General features: G+C 36.3%; 2 long non-coding RNA genes and 1 pseudogene across 2 annotated transcripts; 1 reads left to right on the top strand and 2 right to left on the bottom strand.

The window, feature by feature from the left end:
* On the bottom strand, positions 1 to 25132 carry LOC105476934 (uncharacterized). Its single transcript, XR_011617200.1, has 6 exons — positions 24687 to 25132; positions 8055 to 8257; positions 7380 to 7525; positions 2900 to 3094; positions 2640 to 2720; positions 1 to 267 (listed from the first exon to the last, which is right to left on the bottom strand). It is a non-coding gene; the product is annotated as an uncharacterized lncRNA (long non-coding RNA).
* LOC139360094 (uncharacterized) lies at positions 6497 to 27609 on the top strand. The gene is made up of 4 exons (XR_011617201.1): positions 6497 to 6650; positions 19305 to 19491; positions 20477 to 20577; positions 26317 to 27609. It is a non-coding gene; the product is annotated as an uncharacterized lncRNA (long non-coding RNA).
* LOC105477115 (signal peptide peptidase-like 3) lies at positions 16710 to 19178 on the bottom strand (annotated as a pseudogene).

Raw genomic sequence — 27609 nt, 5'->3', positions numbered from 1 at the left:
AATTTTTATTCATCTATAAAGAATAATAATATTTTTCTATAAAGTAACACTCAGTACTTTATGAGAAATTACATTAAAGATATCAGAATTATTTCAGAGTAGATTTTATAGCTATCTGAATCTAAATTTAGGCAAAGTGCAATTATGAAAATATTGTTTTATAGCATCATTTTTTGTGATGATCTTCTATGCTCATTTGAGTTCAGCTTTCTCTTTAATTTCCTGTGCCAATGAATTTACTTTTCTTACAAAATGACATGTACATCTCTACGGAAAAAAAAAAAATTAGTAATATCACAACTCAATGGAAGGAAATAAATAATGGAAAATAAGGTCAAAATTAACTTTACAAATAAGATTTACCAAAGTAAAGATATGTAATAGTAGACAGAACAAAATACTGACTTGTGATTTATATGTGAAAGAAGCATTTGTACTAAACGTATGTGAAACCTTGGAAAATTGCTTAAGGTCTCTAGGCTCTAGGCTTTAATTTTCTTACCTTTTACATCTAAAATTCCAAAATCTTGTCACAATCAAGTAAATAAGAACATTTTCTGAGTCATTTATTTATTTATTTATTTATTTATTCTTTAGACGGAGTCTGGCTCTGTCGCCCAGGCTGCAGTGCAATGGTACGAGCTCAGTTCACTGCAACCTCTGCCTCCCCGGTTCAAGTGATTCTCCTGCCTCAGCCTCCTCAGTAGCTGGGATTACAGGTGTATGTCACCATGCCCAACTAATTTTTGTATTTTTAGTAGAGACAGGGTTTCACCATGTTGGCCAGGATGGTCTTGAACTCCTGACCTCAGGTGATCCACCCGCTTTGGCCTCCCAAAGTGCTGGGAATACCCGCATGAGCCACCGTGTCTGGCCTCAAATATTTATTACTCAGATAAAAAATGAGTATCGCATTTGAGAATTTTGGAAACATCTGGGGCATGACTTTCTAATAATCACATTCACACTATTATGACTATTTAAATATTATTTGATCAACACTTAAGCAATTTAAGAATTAGTAGAAGTAGGAAAAGCATGGTTAGTAACAATTTAAAATATACTCTCTCAGTCTGGGAAACATAGGGAGACTGTCTATACAAATAATTTAAAAATTAACCAGCTATAATGGCATGTGTCTGTGGTCCTAGCTACACAAGAGGCTGAGGTGAGAGGATTGCTTGAGCCCAGGAGGTCAAGGCTGCAGTGGGCTATGATCATGCCACTGCACTCCAGTGTCTGTGACAGAGCAAGATACTGTCTCTAATAATAATAATAATAATAATAATACTCTCATTTTACCAAAATAATAACTCTAGAAAAGAAAAAAAGAAAGTTATCACAGTTTAATCTCTTGTAGATATACTAATACAGATTATTGGGCAGTGAGTCAATGGTATTTGCTGTGGGAGAAACCTTATCAATGGAACACCATTCACAGGATGTACCTGGTCTGTCTAAGCTGCTCATAGTAAAGGAACCTGAAAATTATGGATTTATGAGGGATAGCTGCTATTCATGAGATTAAATGAGTCATCCAAAAAATATCAACTAGACTATGTAACTATACATGGTGCTGATTCATAATGTAATATTTGCTTTCTGTGTAAGTAATGTGACTGCATGCATTATTTGAAGACTTCAGACATGAAAAACTTATATGAGATATGTAGGGCAAAGATTTGAAATAAGGAGTAGTTGAAGAACTGTGCTGATAGATTTGGGCCTCTTTCAACTTTACCTGTGCCCCTTGTCATTACCTGAATGCTGGAAATTATTAGTAGAGCTCAATTCTAAGTACGATATCTTATTCTTTCAAGCCTGATTTGACAATCTGCTCTTTTGCATTATTCCCAGATGTCAAAGTAAAAGGAGTTTACTATTTAAAATGCTGCATACATTTTCTAAATTATTTTGGAGATAACTATACTTATGTTCGTTTGGGAAATATTTTTTCTAATTAATAGTTGGATGATGCTATTTATTTCTAAACTAGTTTAAGGTAAGATTCAACATAGCAAAACTAGAATTTCAGAAAAGTTTATCATTCATACTAAATCTTTGAGCTATAAAATATGTATATGTTTTCAATGTGATTCAGGTGATATAAACCCCACTGTCCACCTCTTGCAAACCATAGTGATTTTTTACTTCTGGTATCCACTTAATAGTAACCGTGATTTGCAAAATGAAATACTCATCCACATAAATATAATCACGAAATGATAAAAGCCATGCTTCTTGTTTACAACAATTACATATTAAATTATTGCTAAAAATATAATCAATTTAGTATTCAGTGATATTGTGGAGCGAAGAGAGTTCAAGAAAGTGAAATGTTTCTGGTAAAATAAATGACAAATAAGTATTAACAAGTTGAGGCAGTGTATGTTCAAACACAAAATGTGAAGTGTCAAGCATGCTACCAGGAGCATTTTAGGGTAAGTTTTATATACATAAAATAAAAACTCTAAGACTTCAGACATGCAGGAATAGGGAAAATTGCAAATAGCCATATTGTTCAAATTTGTAAGACACTGGCTAATCACAAAGTTTTATTAATATTTACCTACGTTTACATATGTAATTCTTTCATCAAAATTAATTTTCATTTAAATCTCATTAAAGGTATTTCTTACCTAGCATTAGCTTCAGTCAGTATGTATGTAGGGTGTCCTGTATTCTGTATTTAGTTGACCAATGATATCATTAATGCCTACCTGCAAAAAATATGCTTCATTTTACTACAGTCAGTTTTCTGGAACCTTGAAAAACAACCTGTGCTATGATCTTGAAAGTTATATGTGTTTTATAAGTCGTCATTTTGTTTATTTACATCTAACATTTATAGAGGGAAATTTTCTAACGTACCTTATTTATATGTAAATAAATTATTTACCTTTTCCTTTCTCTGGAAGAAAAATTCATTGCTAAGCTCAATTATCACTTCACTCTTATTGCCATTACAGCCAAAGATGTTCTTTGTTAAATATCAAAAAGTACTGAAAAAGATTTACTCTTATTATCTCTTGTCCTTTCTGCCACTCAACTTTTAAATTCCTTCAACATACTGAAGTACTAACACAACGAAGGGCTAAAGACAAATAAAACAAAAACAGCAAAGAATTATTGCAAAACACTTGGTCTGATCTCTTCTCAAATTTCAGTAGCTCTCAAGATTTTAGGGATCAGGGCCCCTTTACAATCTTAAAAATGAGCTCCTTTATAGGAAGCAATAGTCATACTAGTATTCCTTAGAAGAAATTATGCAATCTTGGCGTAGAAAGGATATAATAAATTATTTCCAAACTCTTCTTTTCACAGATGAGGTAAATAATCCCCAGAGAACAGTAGCAATTTGGTCCTGGACACAGGTGTATAGTATTACACATAATGAGAATCAGGTGTCTTGACCCCTCATCTAATGCTTTGGACATCAGACCAGCTGCCTGCTGGCAATTAGACAACCACCCGTAGTGCCAACATGTATTTAAAAAGGCTTTAAAAATGACAAGTAAAAATTATGTTGACATCTTTAACCATTAACAAAAAGGTGAAGAGAATCCCAACTTCTTCCCCAGACATTGTAAAGGTAAAACATAGAAATTCCCCATAGAAAATGTGGGAGGTTTTGAGAGTTGAGGGGAGAGAGAGAGATCTCAACTGGAAAATACTTGGCAACTGAAGAAACTTCAAATATTATTACGATAAAAGAAATCAGAAACATTTCTAGGTTGCTTACATAGAATAATATACTGAAAATTGACTAAAGATACATCTCTCATTTATTCAGATACTTCAAAATTTTATTTCTATAAATGGGAAGCAAAAAGAAGGCATAAAGCCTTCTTTAAATTTAATATTTTACATTTAGAATCAACTATAGTTTTTTTATTCCTACATCATTACAATATTAGCAAGTTTTCTAACATTAGCCACAAGTTCCTGCATCAGTGCAGAATATCTCAACTCAGAGGGTGAATCATGGAAATTAAAGAATTATATATAAATCAAATATTTTCACTTCTATTTAAGACCTGATACAGAAAGCTTAAGTGTTCGTATCGTAAGGAGGAGGAGTTCCCAGTAATGCAACTATTTTGAGAGCCCTAAGCTAAACTGGGATTTCATTTCCACATCCACCAGCAGCCCTGCCCTACTAGGAAACGAAGGGGAGGTAGATCCACGTGTTTACAGTGGGCCTTTCACAGCTCTTTCAATTACCTGGTAGATGGCCTAATGTCTGGTTGTCTCACCCACGACCAGAAGGTGACTCACAAGGGAAACTTGATTATACCAGCAGATGCCCTTCTCGCTTTTGTCTGACCCATGTGCGGTTTATGCCTGCCTGGCTCTCTCTCTGGTGCCAGGAGCCCGACCTTGTGTTCTGCCAGCTAGGGAAGTCCCTTTTTCTTCAGATGGAAGGTGCAAAATCAACCCACCACCACAACAGAAAATAAGCTCAAGCATTTATTACTTTCAGATTCTGGGAAAGGAGAGTGTAATGAGTTAGGAGAGCAGTCATGAGTCATTCATGCAAGAATGAAGAGTCAGGAAGAGAGAACGGATACACGTGGCAACCAGCAGTGTCTATGTAAGGCAGTACGGTGTGGCTCACTTTAAGTTCATGGGGAAATGCCTGAACGGTCCCTTTAAAGGAGGCAGTAGGAAAGTAGGAGCCCCCACCTGCTAGGCGGGAGAGATGCCCAAAGTTCTTAACTCTGGCCACCAGCTTGAGCCATTTAGGCGTGGCGGAGAACTGGAAACTGTGTCACAGGTAACTGAGACCTGCTTCTGGTCTGAAAAGATTAGAACTATATTCAAAATAAAGACAAGGCAATAGAAAAGTCGTAGGGATTCACTACAGCAACTAACATAAAGTCTTCCAATGTAAGAACATACTTTCTATTCCCTGATGTGCTTTAATTTCATAGGCCATGATAGCAGATAATGTGCATCTCTTTAAAGAATAAAGGGGGGGCCATTGTAATAAATATGAAAAGCATATTTGAAGATGTAATTTTAAGAAAGATTTAATGAAGATTGCAGTGAATTGATTAAAAGAAATAAATTACCCATGGAAATATCCCTATAATATGTTAGTGGATAATTTTCCTTTCTTGTCAATAGAAAAATTCAGACATGTTTTACTTAATATTGTTAGGATAACAGATTAAATTAGTGGTAACGTCATCTATGAAATTCCAATTTACCAACAGTCAGTCAAACTCAATTATATTTTGTAATGCTATGATTTGTTAGTTCCTGCATTTTACTGTCAGTATTATCTAAATGTATGTTAAAGTATGACACAAAAACATTATTTTCAAGATGTAACTTCTATGGTAAACTTAATCCTATATTTCACAAGGATTAATGTAAAGCAGAAGCACACACAAATATACATGCACATTTAAGAACTGTGTTTGCATTTTCTCCTTTTAATAAGTAGAAATCATACTTAAGGTTTCTTGCAAACATATTTTAAAGAGCTGAACTTTTTGTCATAATGAATTACAACTTGATGTGTTAAAGGAAACAGTAAAGTTGTCAAAATAGGTAAGAAACAATTTTTGATGCTCAACACAAATTCATTGGAGACAATGGAACACATGTGGTAGCTTGGCTCTCGCCCATTTTCTCCATCCACAGTAAATATCTTCTCGAAATAGGAAGCTGCACCACACTTATCTCAGGAAAGTATTTCATTGCTAGTGGCAGTGTAGTCAAAAGTTTTGAAACTCTGCTCATTATGTAAAGAAAGAGCTTAACAAGCATGCATGAAATACTGTGCTGCTTCTAACTTGCTCTTCTTTCTGAATTTACAGAGCTTAATGAATCATTTAACAAAAACAGCCTAACTACCCAGGCATATAAAAGTCTGATTCGTTCATCACCCAAAAGCCTTAACCACAGGGATGTCTTACAAATTGGAATGAGAATTCAACCATTTCTTGCAAGTTGAGTCTCCCATCCTCCAAGTATTGTTAAGGGTTACACAATATATTTTCCCCCTTATCTTTGAATCTTTAAACATTATTTTCTTCAGTCTTAGTTTTATCTTGGAAAAAAAAAACATCTTGTCCTTTGGTGGCAAATCTTCCTGAAATCTGGGGTGCTACTTCACTATGCTTAGCTGGATTGGGAACAGTGGTTTATACATAGCAAGAAATAGCAGTTCAGTAAACAAATTTGAATGAGGAAATGAATGCATGAGTGAATGAAAAATGGAAAAGTGTCAAATGAAATGGGTACTGATTTCAGTGCGATGGGACTTTCTAAATCTCTCTGACCACTTAGATATTTTAGTGTATTAGTCTGTTCTCACACTACTATGAAGAACACCTGAGACTGGGTTATTTATAAAGCAAGAAGTTTAATTGACTCACAGTTCAGCGTGGCTGGGGAGGCAAAGGTGATGCAAGTACTTTCCTCCCAAGGAGACAGGAAAGACAGAGATTGCAAAAGGGGAAGCGTCCCTTATAAAACCATCAGATCTCGTGAGAACTCACTCACTATCACGAGAACAGTATGGGAGAAACCGCCCTCCATAATCCAATCACCCCCCACCAAGTCCTCTCCCTTGACACATGGGGATTACAATTTGAGATGAGATTTGGGTGGAGACGCAGCCAAACTATAACACTCATGTGAAAGGGATTTCACACATGTGAAAGGGATTGTTACCAGGTTCCTTTTATGGCCAGAGTCACTTGACACCTAAGTTGCTACTAGAAGTTGAGCACTTCTGTGAGGAAGGATACAGAAAAAAAAATCTTCCCACTCAAGGCACTTAAAGGCATAATTAGAGTGGGACTGATAAACACAGGAAGACCCAGTGCATTGACCAGCAAAAGGAGAGGTTAGACAGATCATCCATTTCTTCCTACAGATGCTTGTCTTATAACATGAAAAGCAAAGCAAAACAGAATTATCTTCATTTCACGAATGTAGGCATCAGAAACGGTGAGTTGTAACCTTATTTCTTTCTGGAGCTGTCCAGGTAACCCAGGAAAGAACAGTTCATCTCTGTGTACTTGAGTTCCTTTGTCTCTATAATTAGGATATTAATTTTGACATCTGAAGGATGTTTGAGAACAAAATGAAATTTTATTTCTGAAATTGACTTGAAAACAAGTGCTATACAAATCTAAGTTATTAAACTTTTAAAGATGAATTGAAGCTGACAGCTGAAGGAGGCGGAAATGGGTACTGAATATTTATGTTAAACCTAGAAATTTCTATAGCCAGAAGTGCAAGTCAGAATGATTGCAAAGTATGCTCACAAGTCAAGTTCCAAAACTGTTGAAAATGACATCTCTACCTGACAGCTACAATGGAACTTATCCAGTGAGTCTTCACCTCAAAGTAACTAATACCTGGGGTCTGTATCAGTCATGTGTCCCTTTAAATCCATTGAGTGATGCATCGAGACAGGTAATAGCAATTCCTCAGCCTCTAATTTATGCCTCTTATTCTGTTTCTCTCCACTGACAATCTCCATTTTTCTATAGGAAGGCAAATCCTAGTTTGTTTAAAAAAAAATGTAAACAGAAACAAGCACAAATAAAAACTAGGGGAAACGATTTGGGTTAAATAGCAGAAATTTGCAAATTTGAAAACCCATTCTGTGCTCAATATCCATGAGTAAGGAAACACATACTGGACTGGAAACAAATTGAACTTGGAACAAGATGCACAGGTTATGGTATTATTCAATGCATAACATGTATAAAGACTTCCTTCCTTCCTTCCTTCCCTCCCTCTCTTCCTTCTTTCCTTCCTTCCTTCCTTCCCTTCCTTCCTTCCTTCCTTCCTTCCTTCCTTCCTTCCTTCCTTCCCTCCCTCTCTTCCTTATCTCCTTCCTTCCCTCCCTCTCTTCCTTATCTCCTTCCTTCCTTCTCTCCCTCCCTCTCTCCCTCCTTTCCTTTCTTCCTTTTTCCCTCCTTCCCTTCCTCCCTTTCTTCCTTCCTTCCCTCTTCCTCTTAATTTTTCTCCCTCACTTCTTTCCATTTTCCATCTTTCCTAACTTCCATCTTCCTTCTATTCCTCACCTTCTCTCTCCAATTTTCTCTGTTTCCTTATTCCTTTCTCTCTTTTTTTGTTTCGACTTTTTGATTTCTCTCCTTTTCTCTGTATGTTTTATTATTTTTCCTGCTTTTATCTTCCTTTTTTTCTTTCATGTTTCTTTTTTGGCTTATATGTATTAAAGTCAGTCCTCTATATCCACAGCTTCTGCTTCCATGGATTCAACCAGCTGTGGATAGAAAATATTTTAAAAAATAGAAAAATAACAATAGAACAATAATAAATACAAATTTAAAAATTCTCTATAAAAACTAAGTAACACTTTATATTTGGTATTATAAGTTATCCAGAGATGATTTAAAAGGAGAAGGTGCATTGGTTATATGCAAATACTACACTATTTTATAGAAAGGACTGTAACAACGCTGGATTTTGCTCTCTGCAGGGAATCCTAGAACCAGTCCTTCATGGATACTGAGAGACAACTGCATATTATGTAATAGAAACATATTGAGCTTATAACTGGAAAAAAAATCTACATACACACACACACACACACACACACACACACACACACACACACATATATATATATATATATTTCGATTTCAAATAAGCTGTTAGGAAAAGACAGACTGGAAAAGAGTTCACCTCTTGAACTCTTCAGTAATCTATTGGCTCTGGGTACCCTGGACTTTCTTCAATAAAATTACTCCTGATTTGAAGAAAAGTGACTGAAGAAGCTGCGGGAAATTCATCTTCCAACATTACAAACTAATTCTACTTCACGAAATTATTGAGGACCTCCCTTGCACTCATTACCCAAATAGAAGAAACTGTCTCAATCTGGCATAAAATGTGAAGGAAGTGACCAAAGTGGCTTTTTTATTTCTTGCTTTACTGACATATAATTGACAAATAAAAATTATAGATATTTAAGCTGTACAACATGTTTTGATATGCCTATATGTTGTTAAATGATTACTGCAATCAAGCTAATTAACATATCACCTCACTTAATTTTTTGGTGATGAAAATACTTCTCTTTTAGTAATTAGTAAATTCAGTAAATACTTCTCTTTTGGTAAACTTCTAGTGTACACCACACAGTTATTAAATACCGTCACCACCTTGTTAGGTCTCCAGAACCACAGTGTTCCTTGACATTTCTGCGATTGCCAATAACATTAAATAAAGTCCATGAAAGGTTATCGACAATAGCTTTCATCACAACCAATGAGAAAGTTTCTCTGTTTAAAATAACATCACATAGAAATACTCATATATGTCTTTAAAGCAATGTAAATAATCATATTTTTTATTTCTGAATAAAGTAAAAGGTATGTTAACAAGATGATCTATCTGATTATATCATGTTCTCATATGTAGGAAAGAAAAAACCAGCCTAGCAAGATATTCCAGATTTAAACTAAGACTACATTTACATCTAGGAAAAAAACAAAAACAAACTATACACACACACACACACACACACACACACACACAGACATATACATGTACAAATATACATCTGTAATACATATGATGCTTTAAAATATATTGAATATTGCATTAAATGGAGATAATTTTATAAATACAAATAACTGACGTTTTACCATAAAATGTATATGACTAATGTCTAGATGTCCAGATAAGAAGCATATGTATTTTTTTAATTGCATGAAAACATGTTTATTAATGAGTATATAAACTTCAGATTCAAATTACTATATTCACATCTTTTTCTACCTGTGCCTTACATCACGGTATACTAAAGTATTTTTGTAAGCAAGTAAATGTATATGGCAAAACAAAAATATTGCCCTATCTTGCAATTTTTCTTGTTTGGTAGTTTAAGCAGCACACTGAATTATAATTAAAAATATCAGTAAAGTGACATTTTGAAGAAAAAATGGCAATGAATGAAAGAAGCTGAACATACTTTAAGCCAAATACTAGTGAGTATGTAGAAGGCAAGGATGCTGTGCCATGTGTCATTCAGTAACTGCCATGTGTGTGAGACTTTAAAAACTCCTCCTGCCTTTACAACATAGCTTTCCCACCAACGTTCTTGATGGTGATGATAATGATCTTATTTTCTAATACACGTAGTTGATATTCACCATAGCGAAACATACTTAAAAGAATGGCAAAGGGAGAAAAAATGTTATACATGCACACACATCGAGTTAGATATTCACATTTGTATATATTCTATTATTTTTAATGCATCCACATATAAATCCACCATTTATTATATTCCATTTAAAAATACTTTGAATTCCAAAAAAGCTTTAAAATACATGATTCTAAAATGGATAGAGGGCCAGGTATTGTGGCTCATACCTGTAATCCCAGCACTTTGGGAGACCAAGGCATGAGGATTGCTTGCCTTGGAGTTCAAGACCAGTCTAGACAACATAGCATGATCCTGTCTTTATAAAAAATTAAATTAAATTTAAAAATAGAAACTAAAATAAAAAAAGACAAAATGGATAGACTGTTCTTTTTTTGTTGTTGTTCTTTTGAGATAGGGCTCTCACTCTGTCACCCGGGCTGGAGTGCAGTGGTGCGATCTCAGCTCACTCCTGGGTTCAAGCAATTCTCCTGCCTCAGCCTCCTGAGTAGCTGGGATTACAGGCACCCGCCACCATGCCTGGCTTATTTTTGTGTTTTCAATAGAGACAGGGTTTCACCATGTTGGTCAGGCTGGTCTCGAACTCCTGACCTTGTGATCCACCTACCTCAGCTTCCCAAACTGCTGGATTACAGGCGTGAGACTGTTCTACACATATGCTGCTAGAAGGAAACATATGCTGCCAGTATTTTATACTATGGCATATCATGACTACATGCAATGTATTAAGCTACAGAAGAGTATGGTACAGAAGAATAAAAAGCATTTATCCTCTATGTTTACTTTTTCTGAACAAATCTAAAGTTTATTTCAGAGAAAAGTACCTGAACCGAATAATGTAATTTTATTAAGATCCTAGACTTTGCTGTTTATCTAATGCATGCGTAGACATTTACCTTAATTTTATCATAAACAAGGTCACATAAAAGCATGTAACTTTCAATGGCCTACTGTTCTCACTTGGATCTTCTGAATGGGGGATATTATAATTTAAATGCAATTAGTTCTTATGTGTTAAGTTTTTCTGCAATGTCTGGAAGGTAAAAATCCAAACAGATTGAGCATTTTCTATGTCCATTTTCTTGTTCCATTTTATTTTTTCCCATGTGGGCTAAAATGAAAATTTTCCAATTAATATTCTTTGTATTGCCTCTTTAGTACCATTCTTTTTAGAAACACTTGGTTATTTAATAAAGTCATTTGTTTAAGCAGATTCTTTAAGCAAACAGATTGCTTCTTGGGAATAAATTAGACATTTTCATAAGTACTTTAACACTTTCACAAGGTTAGTTGTTAATACTTTATAGAAGTCAGTTAATAAAAAGGAAAGAATATAACTCTTTCCTAAACTCTTTTGTAAATTAAGAATAAAGATCTGTACTTAGAGTATACATTAACTAGTGGATGCTAGAGTTGTATTAGTCAACTATTATAGCAATGAGGACACCATAAAATTGCCTGTAGAGCAATTTAAGGGATAGCAATCACTCATGGAGTGCCTTCCTGCAAAGCAGGCATCAGGACAGCTATTCCAAATTTATTACCTAATTTAATCATATCAATTTCCCAAGATACATACGCATTTCTACTTTCCCATTGAAAATAATAGAAATATTGAAATTAAATAAATAACATTTTCAACGTCAAAACCCAGAAACTTTGGATTAAAAGTTAAAAAACTTCTGAGTCCATTCCCATTCCCTTTTAATACATTACCTTACCTCAAGTGGGAGGAATTAAACTAACCGAAATATAAATGCTGTTGTTGTTGTTGCTATTCTACTTATCCTGACAAAGAAATAAAGGTTTAATCATGTGCATATGCATTATTCCTTTCCCTTAAAATTTGGATACTGCAGAAAGAACAATAAATGCTTGTGTGTAAAACATATTTAATTTCTTTAAAGAAATTATTCTTATCGTTATTCTTTCACCATTACAGTACGTTCATTTTTTTCTCATTTAATCTGTTTCTGTGCAAAATAATGATCACAGAAAGTTACAAAATGAGTCAGATGGACCACTGTAATAATAATAATAATAAACATGTGAATGGGGTGAAACAGAACAGTGGCAAGAAAAGTCATATCCATCTGAAAAGTAGGACAATAAGCAGTAGAACCATGGTCATCAATGATTGGATGAAATGAATGAAACTTTTTGAAATTTTAAGTTGACTAAGTGTACTTTCTTCCAAAACAAAGTTACAATTTTGGAGATATCTGGATACATTCACTAAGCCTTATATGTTTAACTTTACGTTCTTTTTTATTACAAACATTCTAGCACTTTCTCCCAATCTTCCCAGCCTACTTCCTTCTTGCAGATTCTTAGTAGCTTTTTGATCAGGCATCCACCCAGGCAGGGACATGGCTCAGTGACACCAAGCAATGCCACATTTGATTTTATTGAACATGAAATAGACACAGAATATGGATGGAAGGCAGCATTTCTCCATGGAATACAGAAAATGAGAATAAGCTGTCATGTGTTAATCAAGTTCATGTTTTTGTGCTATTCTTTTCTTGTAGCATGTTAAAAACTCCAACAAATTATTTAAAGTAACATACATTGTATGTTATAAGAGAAACATTTCTTAATAAAGGGGTGATTTAATGCTTCTCAAATCAAATGGTCTTGATACCCATTGAAATGCTTATCAATATTGATTAATAAACTGCAATTAATATAAAAATGCAGAAACAAAAAAATAACAGTATGGTTACATTTGAAAGAGATCAAACTGAAAACAAAGTAGTCTGTTTGGAAAGAAACATTTTAAGAATATCAACGGATCAAATATTCAATTACCTAAGTTAAAGAGTCATTATAATCATGTAGTATTTTAGAATAAAATATAACATTTTGGTTTCTTAAATAGATAAATATGCTGGAGGACTAGATTCTACAGTCTTTAGTTTTCCTATTACCATTTTGAACACCGGTTACAAGAGTGATGCAAGATGATAAACAATTTATCAAAATATGAATTATAAAAATTTTCCCTCTAGGGACTTTACTTCTGTAATGATTTTACCTCATTGAGATATGAATTTATCAATTCCCATTATTTTTTAAAAAACATATTTTAAATACTAAATTGAAAGCTGTACTTCTAAGCTTTACTATATTCTTTAAACATATAAATTTGGGGTTTTAAATTATACTTTAATTTTTTTGTCAATTATTTTGATGAATGTGTCACTCTTGAATTTCACAAAACTATTTTTATTTGCTTTGGGTATATATCCAAATCTTTTTAAGGTTAAAATTACCCTACTCAGGCTGTGGCAGCAAAAGTTTGAGATAGACCCCAATATTCTTTTTTGAATAATTCAAATACACAAATATTGAAATAGTCAAATAATAGGCTGGGCGTTGTGGCTCATGCTTGTAATCCCAGCACTTTGGGAGGCCGAGGTGGGTGGATCATGAGATCAGGAGATCAAGACTGTCCTGGCTAACACGGTGAAACCCCGTCTCTACTAAAAATACAAAAAATTAGCCCAGCGTGGTGGCGGCGCCTGTAGTCCCAGCTACTCGGGAGGCTGAGGCAGGAGAATGGCGGGAACCCAGGAGGTGGAGCTTGCCATGAGCCGAGATCACGCCACTGCACTCCAGCCTGGGTGACAGAGCGAGACTCTGTCTCAAAAAAAAAAAAAAAAAAAAAAAGAAATATTCAAATAATAGAATATTTGTGAAATTAAGACACCAGATATGTTTGCTTTCTGTTCATCAAAACTTATCCTGAGTGGGCCTGGCCTTATCTGAAGGAGGAAATTTAGAGCATGGGAGAGATTCTGCTGCTGGCACTGAAGGAGGCTGCCATATTGTGGGCGGGGCTTATGGAGAAAGCACAGGCCAAGGACCCGCGAGTCGCTAGGAGCTAAGAGCATTCCCAGCCAACAGCTACCAAGAAAACAGGGACTTAAGTCATATAGTAGCCAATGCATTCTGCCAACAGTTTGAGAGATCTCAGAAGTGGATTCTTCCTTAATAGAGCCTCCAGATGAGGATATATCCAGCTGGGACCCACTTCTGCCTTATGAGACACTGAGCAGAAGGCCTATCCAAAACAAGCGAGGCTCCTGACCTATGGAAACTGTGGGATGCTAAATTTGTGTTAAGCTGCTACATTTCTCGTGATTTGTTCTGCAGCAGTAGGAAATGTATATACTGTTCCTTCCCCTACAATGACATAAAATATAAGCCAGCACAATTAGGGATATTTAGGCCATTATTCAAAATCTGTCTGAAAATGAATTGGAGAATGATAATATTTTACACATACTAAGATAGGACAATGAGAAATTGATGAGTTATTATTCTATTTTCAAAATCCAGTAGAGCTACATAGCATTTACAATTTTTTATTCACACTATAATCTACATTTGGACATTTTTTGCTTTCCCTTTCTAAATTGTTTTTCTTGGTTTTTAAAGAGAGATGGTAATGTTTTTAGTTATTCCTGTCTAAAATTTTGAGAATAATTGCATTTACCATCATATCAGACTCTGGTAAATAAGGTTATATTATTGGCATTGTGGTTTATTACTACATCTTTTGTCAATTATTTTGTTAGTTGCCACTAATCCCCCAAAATATATCCTTAGGTTTTCCCATTATTATATAATATTTTCAAATGGCTCCCTACTTTAATGGATTTTTGGGGGGAATACTGGAATACTCTAGTTAGTTGTTACATAAATACTGAAGACCTAATTGTTCTGAGAGTGATTTACCCCAATTTTCTAAAATAATTCTACTTTAAACTTATTTATATAATCATTTGAGAAACACTATAAACAGGAATTACAAAATTGTATATGGTAATTCTCTCTAAAAATAACACTGCAGCACAAAATTTTGAAAGGAATAGCATGTATCTATTTGAGATTCTGTTCTACAATCTTTCTCTCTGTCTCTCTCACATATTTCTTACAGTCCTATTTTAAGCACCTAGCAAGGACTTTTCTGGAGCGTCAGGTAAATGGTTCCCTCATCTAGCTTCAACTTTTATAGGCAAATAATAAGTGTTTTTACTTCTCTATTTACTTAAGAGATCATGATTTGATTTATATTTACCTTCCATCGTATGTCATGGGATTGAGCTAATTTTAAATGTAAATAATAATTCTTGGTGAATTTTTATTTTTATATAGTTTTTTATTTTAATTTTATTGTTGTGTCATTGAGTGTCCATTTCTGTGTCAGAGAAAAAGCTAAGTTGTATCAATAATTGAGTTCCCTGAATAATCAAATGATGTCCTATTTGACATTACTTTGAAAAAACAACTTAAAGCCATGTGATAAAAATTACCTTATTAAATCCTATGACAACCCTATGAGATGGGTGTAAAAACCTGCCCACAAGTAACAAAGTTATTAAGTGAAAGGTTGGAAATGATCTGGGAAGTCTGCCCTCAGTGTGTTGTGCTCTATGACATGCTGCACTGAAGGTGTGGTTCATAGACCTTTACAGGTATGCTAAGACTTTGAACCCTATTCTCCATGCAGAGGGGCCTCACTAAAGCATTATTTACTGTGTCTCCACCAAATCTCACCTTGAATTTTAATATTCCCCACATGTCAAGAGTGGGGCCAAGCGGAGATAATTGAATCATGAGGGCAGTTCCCCCATACTGTTCTCATGGTAGTAAGTCTTTCAAGATCTGATGGTTTTATGAATAGAAGTTCCCCTGCACCAAGCTCTCTTGCCTGCCATCATATGAGATGTAACTTTGCTCTTCATTCACCTTCCACCATGATTGTGAGGCCTCCCCTGCCTTGTGGAACTGTGAGTCAATTCAACCTCTTTCCTTTATAAATTACCGAGTCTTGGTAATTGTGTGTTGGATTGTAGGAGCACGCATTTGCAGGCACCACGATCCTCCGATACCTGGTAAGTGGAAGTGATGCTAGAATGTGTCTATAGAGTGTATTGCTATCACCCAAACTTTCTATTTCTAGTTTGTCCAAATTTAGATTTGATCAGTTTTCTGGTCTAATAAAAAAAAGCATTTCAAAAACAAAAGAAAAGAAAAGAAAAGAAAGAAAGCATTCATACCACAGAAAATATTTAATAAATCAAAATATAGGAAAGAAGAATCTCCATGGGAAACCGGTCCCAAAGTTTTGAGGGTTCATTGAGGGAATTTTGGTTTGCTAATTTTTTTCATCCTTTTAGTGGTCAAAAGGTCTGAACAACTCCTTGTTTTCAGTTTTGAAACAGTCACATCTCTCTCTACCGCAAAGTAACCATGTAGTGCAGATCCATAAAAAACAGGGAGGAAGCAGTGCCGGGGGAGGCCTGTCTCTCTAGAAGGGCGTCCACTTCCACATCTGCAGAAAGAGAAGGAACCAAACAGGGCTCCAGCACTTCTGTCCTGCAAATAAGCTCCTTTTAAATGTAAAACCCAGTCACCCAGCAGTTCCTTTAACAGGTATATCTCTGAATACCAGGCCAGTTCTGAGAGGAAACAAAAACCACAAGTTGAGAGAAAAGGACTATCATGGGCATCTGGTCACTTTCTACGTGATCCATCATACTTCCAGGAATTGGGAGCTTACTGGTCTTGGAGTGGAATAGCTCAGACCACATCCACCGGAGGTCACCCTTTACATACATCGTGAGGAGTGGCAATAAGGTAAATGGCACCAAACAGAGAAGGGCAGTCTGGGCGGCCTGGTGAATGTGAGAGGCCACAGTAGCAGTGAGCAGATCTACAAAGTATCCCATGAGGGTGCAGTGAAAGTAAAAGACCTTCTGCATGTGCCCAGAGATGTTGGCAGGTCCAGGGCCACCACAGGAGTCCACACGGGCTTGTTTTTTGTAAGTATCATAGCGAAGGTCAAAGCATAGCAGATGACCAGGCATAACAATGTCTCCAATGCCCAACATGAGGAAGTGGCTCCCAGTGGAATGTGGGAAGACCAGTTTTCTAGGCAAAGACAGTCGAGGAACATCACGCTCAACACCAGACCCCAGGTTGAGCTTCCAGGACAGAACGTAAAGGGGATTTTCAGCCAGCTGCCATGGCCACGTTCACCATGACATTGCTATTAAAGATGTAGGCTGAGAAAAATACCTAAAAGACATCATAGATTAAAAGTCCTGAGAGAAGCAGACAGGGGACTTTGAGACCCAGCAGGCAGACAAAGGCAATTACAGTGACGTCCATGAGAAGTCAATGGCCAGCGAGAACCCAGATGAGGATGAGCATGACAGACAGAGATAATAAAAACAACTCAGCAGTAGTGAAACATCCACAGAAACCCAGGGAAATCTTTTACTGACGTGAACAGAGTCTCGTTAAATACGGGCACATCAGGAGAAGAAGAAAAGTAAAAGTTATCATTGTAAGAACTGCTGTACATACTGTGAAAACTACTTGAGCTCAGTCAAAGAAGCAGAGCAATAATAAAAGAGAGACAGATGCTCCAATCAGAAGGAAGAGAGCCTGGGTAGAGTCAATTGTTTGATGCTATTATTGGTGCTGTTGCCATTGAAAGACCCAGAAGAACTATTACTGTCTTTCTGTGAACTCACTTGTCTTTCTGTCTTTTCTATGCACCAGTCTGTATGTTGAGAATCGGAGGCTGAAATTTGCAACATAAAGATATATAAACTTTTTCAAGGGCATTTAATCTGAAATCTGTACAAATGGTTATTTTAGTATTAAACCAAAAGCTGATATATTTCCTGGATGAATTTGATAAACACATTTCTAAGGCAAAATCATTACTTGGTAATAACATTTCTAATCATTAAGAACAGTAAATAAATACAAATTTAATTAATCTTCAAGTGACATATTTAATAAATAAAACTTCCAGTTTAGGATGCCAGACCAACCACATATGAGCATCTCTTCTTGCCTCCAAGATACCATGAAATTATGTGAAATTATGAGGTATGTTTATTATAAACTCATAATGATACAGAGAAATTGAAGAAAATCAGGCTATAAGATTGTTTTACACACATCTATAATTCAAAAAACAAACGGAGGAAGACAATAGATGAAACAGGTTGGAGGAAGTATATCCCAGAGAACTCACAGGACTGCAACTCTAAGAGACTGAGGAGCCAGAAAATACATGGCTCCACATTGATGTATTCAGGCAGAAATAATCAAAAACTCACCCAAGAGATAGCACATTCCATACCTTCACAAAAACTGAGTGCCTGGGGACATACCACCCTGGACAAGAATTGGAGAATTATTCTTTCAAGAAATAATACTCAGGAAGAAATAAGAAACTCTGTTCTAAATAAATGAAGGCTAGTGTTTAGACATTTCTCCAGATCTTCACCCTTTAAAGCTCATGAGTCACTAAGTTTGACTTCTGTACTTAGCAATTGCCTTTGCATTGCCTTGTTCCTAAATATGAATGAGCAAAGAAGATTCTCTGGCCATTTGAGGAAACACTGTGACATGAAAGAAGAACCTACCTCTCTGCAGAAAGGAGATTAAAACTCACAGGAAACACTAATGATTTTATAAAAATAAGTTTCCTAAAAATGAAACAAAACCTCTAAGTATAATAGTATCTCCCAAGGACCATGTGGGGAATATTAAAATTCAAGGTGAGATTTGGTGGAGACACAGTAAATAATGCTTTAGTGAGGCCCCTCTGCATGGAGAATAGGGTTCAAAGTCTTAGCATACCTGTAAAGGTCTATGAACCACAGCTTCAGTGCAGCATGTCATAGAGCACAACACACTGAGGGCAGACTTCCCAGATCATTTCCAACCTTTCACTTAATAACTTTGTAACATTGTAGGGGAAGGAACAGTATATACATTGTCATGAGACAATGGGCTGTGGAAAGGAGCTCTTGGATATTAAAAATAAAATTGCCATAATAAATTAAGAAGAACTGAAAATATAGTTGCTAAATGAATAATTAAATTTAAGAGTTGGAGAAATGAAATTGTGACAATATCCTGGAAATGTAAAACTAAAGATATAAAGAGATCTAGGATACCCCGATTCATGAAGATCCATTGTCGAGTTCAGTGCCAGAACCAGGGTGGGAGCAGCTGCAAAACATTTGTAGTGAATAAAGAAATTAGTTTATGAGTGTAGTTGCCGCTGGATGATTTAATTTCTCAACTTTTCTGTGTCTTCCAGAATGTTTAGCAGGGAGGAACACTATCTTCTGGGAGCTGCAAAATATGCTTGCACCAAAAAGTAAGCCGACGGAACAGGGAATGAAGGAAAAAACCAAGAATGTTTCATGTGCCTAGGAGATGCCTGGATTCTTCAAAATGGCCAGACCCAAGGAAAGAAAGGTCAAGATGGCGGCAGGTCACCTCGGGCAGTTGGAGGAGATTATGTGCCAGGGCATTTCTTCTTCCTGTCCCTTGCCACAGCATCCATCCCCTCTGATTTTAGAAAAGTCTTACAAAAAATGTGCTAAGAGTTTAACAAGATAAGACTAATTTCAACAACAAGTATGAGTGGGAATTGAGCTCAAATAGTGTAGTATCTATATATACATGAAGTACTAATGGATGTAAGTTGGAAAATGTGATAATATGCTCATTTGCATAACTTAATGGTATGGATATATACATATGATTAAAGATAACTTTCTAGTTTCAATGAAATTTCATCAGGACACTGATTTAATGCATAGAAAATGTGACAAAGCAAGTATTGAGAACACATATGTCATAAAAGTGATTATGCACTTTTCTAAATTGTCTTACATTTCTGATAGTTGCAAATAGCCTTTGCAATTTGCTCAGTTGTGGCATAGGACAATATTTAGTTATTGTGCAACATGGTTCGGGAAACAATCCGATATTATGGAATCTTGAGCACCCAATTATAAGTCAGATAATACTGTGCACATTACTTAGATTCTCCAAACATCACTTTTCTCCCTTGTAAAATGTTGATTAATAATACCTTTTTGTATGTTTATAAATTTTAATTACTGTCTATATTGAAGTACTAGAAGTATATTATGTGCCCATCATTATTATTATACTAAGTAATTATTTGCTGATAACATTAGATTTTAGGAGTTAATCTATTGTTTAATGCTAGATATTCAAATATTCAAAAAAAGAAAAGCAGAAAGCACAGATGTCTTTGGACTGTTCAAAGAATGACAATATGCTAGATCACACGAGAAAAGGATAAAATTCGTAGTTGTTGAAATTAGAAAAGTAGCTAAGAGCCAAATAATATGTTAGAGCAAAAGATGAGGATTTTGAATTAATTCTTCATGAGATGGGAAACAACAGGGCAATTTTGAATGCAGAAATGATATGATCCAACCCATATTTTAATAGAACTTTTCTGGCTACTTTATGGAAATAAAATCTTGAGGCTGGCCATTTAGGGAACTACTAAAATTGTCCAAATAAGAAATGATAGAGTGTTGGATTAAATGGTAAGTGAATATGCTGAATGCTGATTGTATGCATACTTTTGAAAGTAGAGCTGACAACATTTGTTCATATGTTGGATTAAAGAAGCAAGACGAACAGCAGAAGCAAAGATCACACTAAGATTACTGTCATATACTATTAAAACATTGGATTATTGATAGAGTTTGGTGTCTCCCCATCCAAATCTCATCGTGAATTGTAGTTCCCATAATCCCCATGTGTGATGGAAGGGACCCAGTTGGAGGTAATTGAATCATAAGGGGTGGTTATGCTGCTGTTCTCATAATAGTGAGTGACTCTCATGAGATCTGATAGTTTTATAAAGGGCAGTTTCCCTGCACGTTCTCTCTTGCCTGCTGCCATGTAAGACATGCCTCTGCTCCTCCTTCACCTTCCTCCATGATTGTGAGGCCTCCCCAGGCATGTGGAACTGTGAGTTCATTAAGTCTCTTTTCTTTATAATCTAGTTTCAGGTATTTCTTCATAGCTGTATTAAAATGGGATAATACAATTACCATTAACAGAGGTGAGGAAATCTGAGGACCATATTTTGAAGTGGAAAATCAAGGATTCATTTTAAGATATGTCTTGCAAGATCTTCTCTGCTGTACTTCCCATCACTTGCTAAATCCAAATTGACCAACAATAGCTGTTAAATGATGCCCCAAAACTTGCTACCCCTGAATACTACAGTCTAATTAACAAATCCAGTTTTTTATACCTTCCAAGGATTCAGAGAACAGCTCTCAGAGAAAAACTGTCCTTTCCCAATCTATGCTGTCAGCTCTGAAAGCCATTCACCTTGAGATGTTGTCAGGCTGCAATGGGTTTATTTAATTTGAGGTAATGGCATTTGCTATTGATTCTCCTTTGAGAAGAACTGGATCAGGACCAGATCCCCATTACCTGGACTGGATACTTTAGTGAAAAAGGAGAACAGCACTGAAGCAACATTGCTCTCTCTCCCCACTGGGGCCGGTGTGGCTAGACACCAGATGAGCTCTGATTCTGCTTGGAAATCTTTCATTTTGTGTTGAGTGCCACTCACATTTTATGTTGTTACTATTGTCATTGATAGGGGCTTTTATGTGTGAGATAAAGATGTACTGTTTGTGACAGAGGGAAGGTAGCACATGTTTGCTTCTCACCACTAGAATTATAGACAACGAAGCCAGTGGCCCTCTGACTGCTTATTAATATTTATGTTGATGTGAACAGCACCAAACACAGAATATGACATGAATCTCACCAAGGACAATTTATAATTACAATGATCAGTTTGAAGAATTTTTGACATAAAGAAAATTGTTCATTCAGAGGCATAAAAGGGAGAAACCTTCATGAGATTTTCTTTCTTGTCTAAAAGAAAGAGATTATATAAGTGAGGTCATCTTATTTCAACCAATTATATAAATCTCACGTTTGTGTGCATGTGTGTGTGTGTGTGTGTGTGAGTGTATATGTCTGTGTTGAAATGGGTTTCCTGCATCTAATCTTTCGCCCTTGAAGAGGAAAGATAATTACATTTTACTGATGAAAATTTAGTATTTGTCTGAAGCTAGCTCCCACTTACTTCTCCTGTTACATTTTTCCTTTTGTCTTCTCCCACTCTCTTCTCTCTTTGGGAATTTTAGAGACTTAATGATCAAAGTTTTGTGTTTTGTCTTTATGTGTGTATCCTAAGAATATCTAGCTCAGACAAAGTTTGAAAAAAGAGCTAAAAACTATTAAACTGCATTTGTTTTGCTTAAAAACATATGGGCCATGTAAAAAAAGGCAACAATAAGAACAACAACAAAATATAATCTAGTTATAGACTTTCTTGCTATTTATAAGATCTGTAGTTGGAATAAAAAGGATGGAACTTATGATTTTTAAAGTCTTTGACTTTTGTTTTGTTTTGTTTTGTTTTTGTTTTTTTGAGATGGAGTCTCACACCGTTGCCTGGTCTGGAGTGCAGTGGCATGATCTTGGCTCACTGCAACCTCCGCCTCCTGGGTTCAAGAGGTTCTCCTGCCTCAGCCTCCCAAGTAGCTGGGATTACAGGCACCCACCACCATGCCTGGCTAATTTTTTGTATTTTTAGTAGAGGCATATGTTGGCCAGGCCGGTCTTGAACTCCTGACCTCATGATCTGCCCACCTCAGCCTCCCAAAGTGCAGGGATTACAGGCATGAGCCACTACTTCCAGCCATCTTTAACATTTTTAATGAATTCAGAGGTTTGTAAATTGTATTTGAGAATTATGTAGGTTCATAATAGTCCTGAACAAATACATGAATCCTTTGACAAATTAGAATTAGTATATAATAAGGGTATTCTCTAGAATATTGTCTATCTCCTTCCACATTTTATTATATAAAATTAATGTCAATGCTAAGTCTAATTTATTCAATACCAAGGTCAAGATTTTCATGCTTTAAATTTTCTAAATACTCTACATTGGTTGTGAAACTCAAGAAAGTCACAGATATGTTAGGTTTTACATATTATGAAGCTTGGAAGTCCCCAAGACAGCTCTCACTTTTGATACCAGCTGCAAGTTTGAATTCCTAAGACCACCCTCAGATTCAAATAATTCACTAGAAGAACTCTCAGAATTCAGAAAATGCATTATATTCAGCATTATTTTTTTTTCTTTCCTGCAAAAGAATCAGATTAAATTCAACCAAGAGGCCAATAGAGTGGGTCCAGGAGTCACCAGATACGCATTTCCAGTTGTCCTCACAGTGGACTCATGTGGATCATGCCTACTTCTCCCAGATATCTTTGAATATCTTTGAAATTCCAACGAATAACAAAATAATTTGCTCTCTTACCTTCAAAATAGAAGGATAATAAAATGCTTTGGCATTCTCCATTCTTCAATTTTTAATAAATGTAACTATAATGGGAACTTGTTGTTTATATAATTTAACATGCAATGGGAAAAAGAATCTCAGTTAAGAGAAGCTCAGTTTTCATAGTTTCACTATATGCACATAAAATGTATTTGTATAAATCACTTCAATATTTCTTCTCTCTCAAGTTGAAGAAACATATTCATGTTCAAGCATCAAAACTGGTGAATGATTCTCCCTATTAACATTTGTTTTGTGATGTTAATGCACATCTCAGTCAGGGACAATCAGTGGCAAATACAGTGGCTTCGTGATGTAAATGGAAAATCCAGGGAGCTTTGTCCCCATGTCTGTTCTTACTCTTTACAACAGGGGCATCCAATCCCCAAGCCACGGACCAGTACTAGTCCATGGCCTGTTACGGACTGGGTTGCACAGCAGGAGGTGAGTGGCAGGCGAGTGATCAGTGGCAGCATTAGATTCTCATAGGAGTGCAAACCCTATTGTGAACTGCACATGCAAGGGATCTAGGTTGCACACTCCTTATGAGAATCTAATGCCTGATGATCTGTCAGTGTCTCCCATCACCGCCAGATGGGACCGTCTAGTTGCAGGAAAACAAGCACAGGCTCCCACTGATTCTACCTTATGATGAGTATGTAATAATAGTAGAAATAAAGTGCATAATAAATGTAATAATGCACTTGAATCATCTTGAAACCATCCTCCCCACCCCGACGCTGTCCATGGAAAAATGATCTTCCACGAAACTGGTGCCTGGTGCCAAAAAGGTTAGGGATTGGTGCTTTACAAAGTGTTATTCCCAGATAATCATGAACACTGTGTTGCTATTTACAGAATAATCATCAACTGTAACCTAATTCTCCAGGCTGTCTTGTAAGAGAGGATTTCACTCCTTCACCTTGATAATGCTGGATAACATATATTCTTGAATAGATGGTTAAGGGAAAAATTGGCTATAAGCTTAAAACACTGGCAATTTTACTCTAAATTTTTGAGGATGTTTCTGGCATGTGTTTTTCATGCCAAATGAATGACACTAGCAAAGTTGTAAAGGTGAAGCATTAACAGGAATAACGGCTTAAATGAAGGCTTTGAACATTTGAAGATACATTTTATACATGGTCACATTCAAATGGATATAAATATCTTCTAACTATTGTCTGTTTTCTGGATGGCAGTTTTTCCCTCTCAAGAAACAACAACCTTAGCACTAGCTTAATTTTTTTTTCTAGACTATATATTCTTACCTTGGGACACATCAACTTACTTATCCAGTTACAGAGGCACCAACTTTATAGGGACTATAGCCAAGGAGTTTGCAAAATATGGTTCATCTTCCAGAACTCAACTCTTCTTATCGTCTTAAGTCATCAATGGAAATTGAAAGAATACATATTATCCCAAAATTAGAGTTTCCAAAATTGAGAATTGCTGTAGAGATTTTATGCTGTATATCCAAATCTTTAATCAACAAATCCAGTTGCACTCAGTTTTTTTCCAAAGACAAATAAGAGAATCCTGCATGATCTGCCAAGATTACTGGTTTGCTAAAAATGACATCAATCTCGGAATGCTCTTGGGCCACAGAAAAAGACTATCAGGCACTATCAATCATAAATACTATAGTAAAACTTCACCGAATGGAACTTTGGGGTCACGTCTCTCAGTTAAAAGTCATTATGCATCTCCAGCATCTCCATACCAATGGCAGCTATCACACAGAATCTCTCAGGATTCTTCAGAAGCAGGCACATCACAAAGGGGACTGTTTTCCAAAGAACCTGGATGAAGCAACAGGTGGAAAACTTCTACCCAAGATTTCTTGTTTTGTTAGAGTAGGTAGCTTGGCAGACATGGACAGGAGAGGCCCTGCCCCACAGGAATGTCAGGCAACCATCAGGTGATGCTCAGGTGGTTGTTAAACTGTCTCTCTAAAATAATAATTGGTTGCAGCCAGTGCCAGGGAAAGGCAGTCTCCCATTAAATATAAAACACCTGAAGCTGGTGATTAGCAGCTTTCTGATAAGATCTCTGGAGTTGGGCAAGTGGGCTCCAGCATGCACACTAAGAGGCAAAATGGTGGAGTGTAACTGGCATATGACCCTTCTCTGGGAATGTTCAACTTGATAAGGGAAAAATGCCTCAAAGGAGCATGCACACAACTTGTAAACACACTCCGCATGTGGCCCCTCTCAAGTGCTGGCAGTCCACTGCACATGCAGAGAGCCTGCCCCAAGGAAAAATCAAGGGAGAAGAAACACAAACCTCAGAATCATCCAGTGTGTAAAAATCTGAAGTCAAGGGTTGACTGGGGCACTTGGATCTCCCAAGCTGCCCACTTGACCTCTTCCAAGTGCACTTCCTTTCATTCCTGTTCACTCCTCCCCTAAAACTTGCCTTAGTCTCTCCCTCTGCCTTATGTCCCTTGGTTGAATTCTCTCCTCCAAGGAGGCAAGAATTGAGCTGCTGAAGACCCATTGAATTCACTGCTGCTAACAGTTTGACTGCTGCATCACTGTGACCACCAAACACTTCTTCTTCTTCTAGCTGTCTTATTCCTGTCTTATGAATTTAAATTCCAGATTTTTAATGAATGAGGATTTAAAAACTTCAAAAAATGCCCTCCTTTAATACTAACACTTTGATTTCTACAAATGACTCTGTTATTTTGAAAATACTTCACTAATCAGATACAAAATGAGACACAAAAGAAAGAAACCTTGACAACCTGGCTCTTCTGCCACATTCTGGGTCACCTGGATCAAGGAATCCAGATGGAGGGTGGAACTTGGTTTTATGATTAAAACCAGGTAAAACGATGGGCTGGATGGACAACCTTTCAAAGACTGTTAATGATTCTAGTTCTTGTTTTTCGAGGCTTCAGAGTTCTACACTATGTCCTACACACAGCCCTAAATACTTGTTAACTGCTACCCCCTGGACAGGTTATTACAGTGACCACAGAAATATAAGTCACATAAGGAGCTGCTGAACACACTCAAGACTCCACAATCTCCAAAGATATCAAAGGCACCAATGGAAATCTGGACTCCGACAATTGTCCTTAGCATGTTATCTTTTACGCCAATGCTGGCCAAAGAGAAGGACTTAAAATGTTGTACTGATCCTTACAAGAACTTAGTTTCCACTGTTTCTTTCCACTCCGTTTGCTAAATTCAAATTGATCAACCAATAGCTGCTTAACTAGGGCCACACCTTGCTCTTCCGGCATCTTATCCCATGAGCAACATGATTTCAGTTTCCTCATAATTTCCCAGAACTTGCCAGTGAATAATTCTTGGAATAAAACTGAACTATGACTGTGAAACTGCCTTTGCAAAAATCATAACTGAGAAAATAAGACAGTAAAAGAGATGTGTCCTAACTGCCTTCAAATCTTGCTTTTAACCTCCAAGCTGTCTTATTCATTGCTGGTGTAGTCTAAACTAATTTTGGAAGAAACTTAGTTTATGATTTAACTTTGAAACCAAGATAACAATAGCCCTTTCCCTAAACAAACCCCCTTCCTGCCTAGAGCCTAGACTGCCTTTGCAGGACTAACAAAATATCCACAAAGTTAGAAATTATGGCTTAGGAGTCATGCAGCTGGAGGGTGCAAGAATCTGAACCTCTCCATATCGCTCCTGGGGATAACATCACTAATGTAAAATCTAAGATCAGTGTTTCAGATATTTTGCAGACCCTGCACTTGATAGATCAACTGGCACTACCCAGGTCTTGATAAACTGGCTCAGTTGGATTTGTGGCCTCTGCCTAGGAACTGATTCAGCACAAGAGGACAACTTTGACTCCCTATTATTTTATCTCTGACCTGATCAGTCAGTACTGCCAACTTTCTGACCCCCCATACACCAAATTATTCTTGAAAACCTCAATCTCCAAGTTTTGGAGGAGACTGATTTGAGTAATAATAAAACTCTGGTCCCCTGTACAGTCAGCTTTGCATGAATTAAACTCTTTCTCTATTGCCATTCCCCTGTCTAGATAAATTAGCTCTGTCTAGGCAGTGGGCAAGATTAACCCACTGGGCAGTTACATCTGGCCTTTCCAATTCTGTCTTACGAAATATTTATCTACCTGGTCCCCACAATATAGTCATCTTGAACTGTGTTTCATGTTGCAATATTTTAATAAAGGCTTGAGCTAATA

Source organism: Macaca nemestrina, chromosome 19 (genome assembly GCF_043159975.1).
Source record: "Macaca nemestrina isolate mMacNem1 chromosome 19, mMacNem.hap1, whole genome shotgun sequence".
Taxonomy (NCBI): Eukaryota; Metazoa; Chordata; class Mammalia; order Primates; family Cercopithecidae; genus Macaca; species Macaca nemestrina.
The sequence above is the reverse complement of the archived record's forward strand: the minus strand, read 5'-3'. Positions and strand labels throughout refer to the sequence as shown.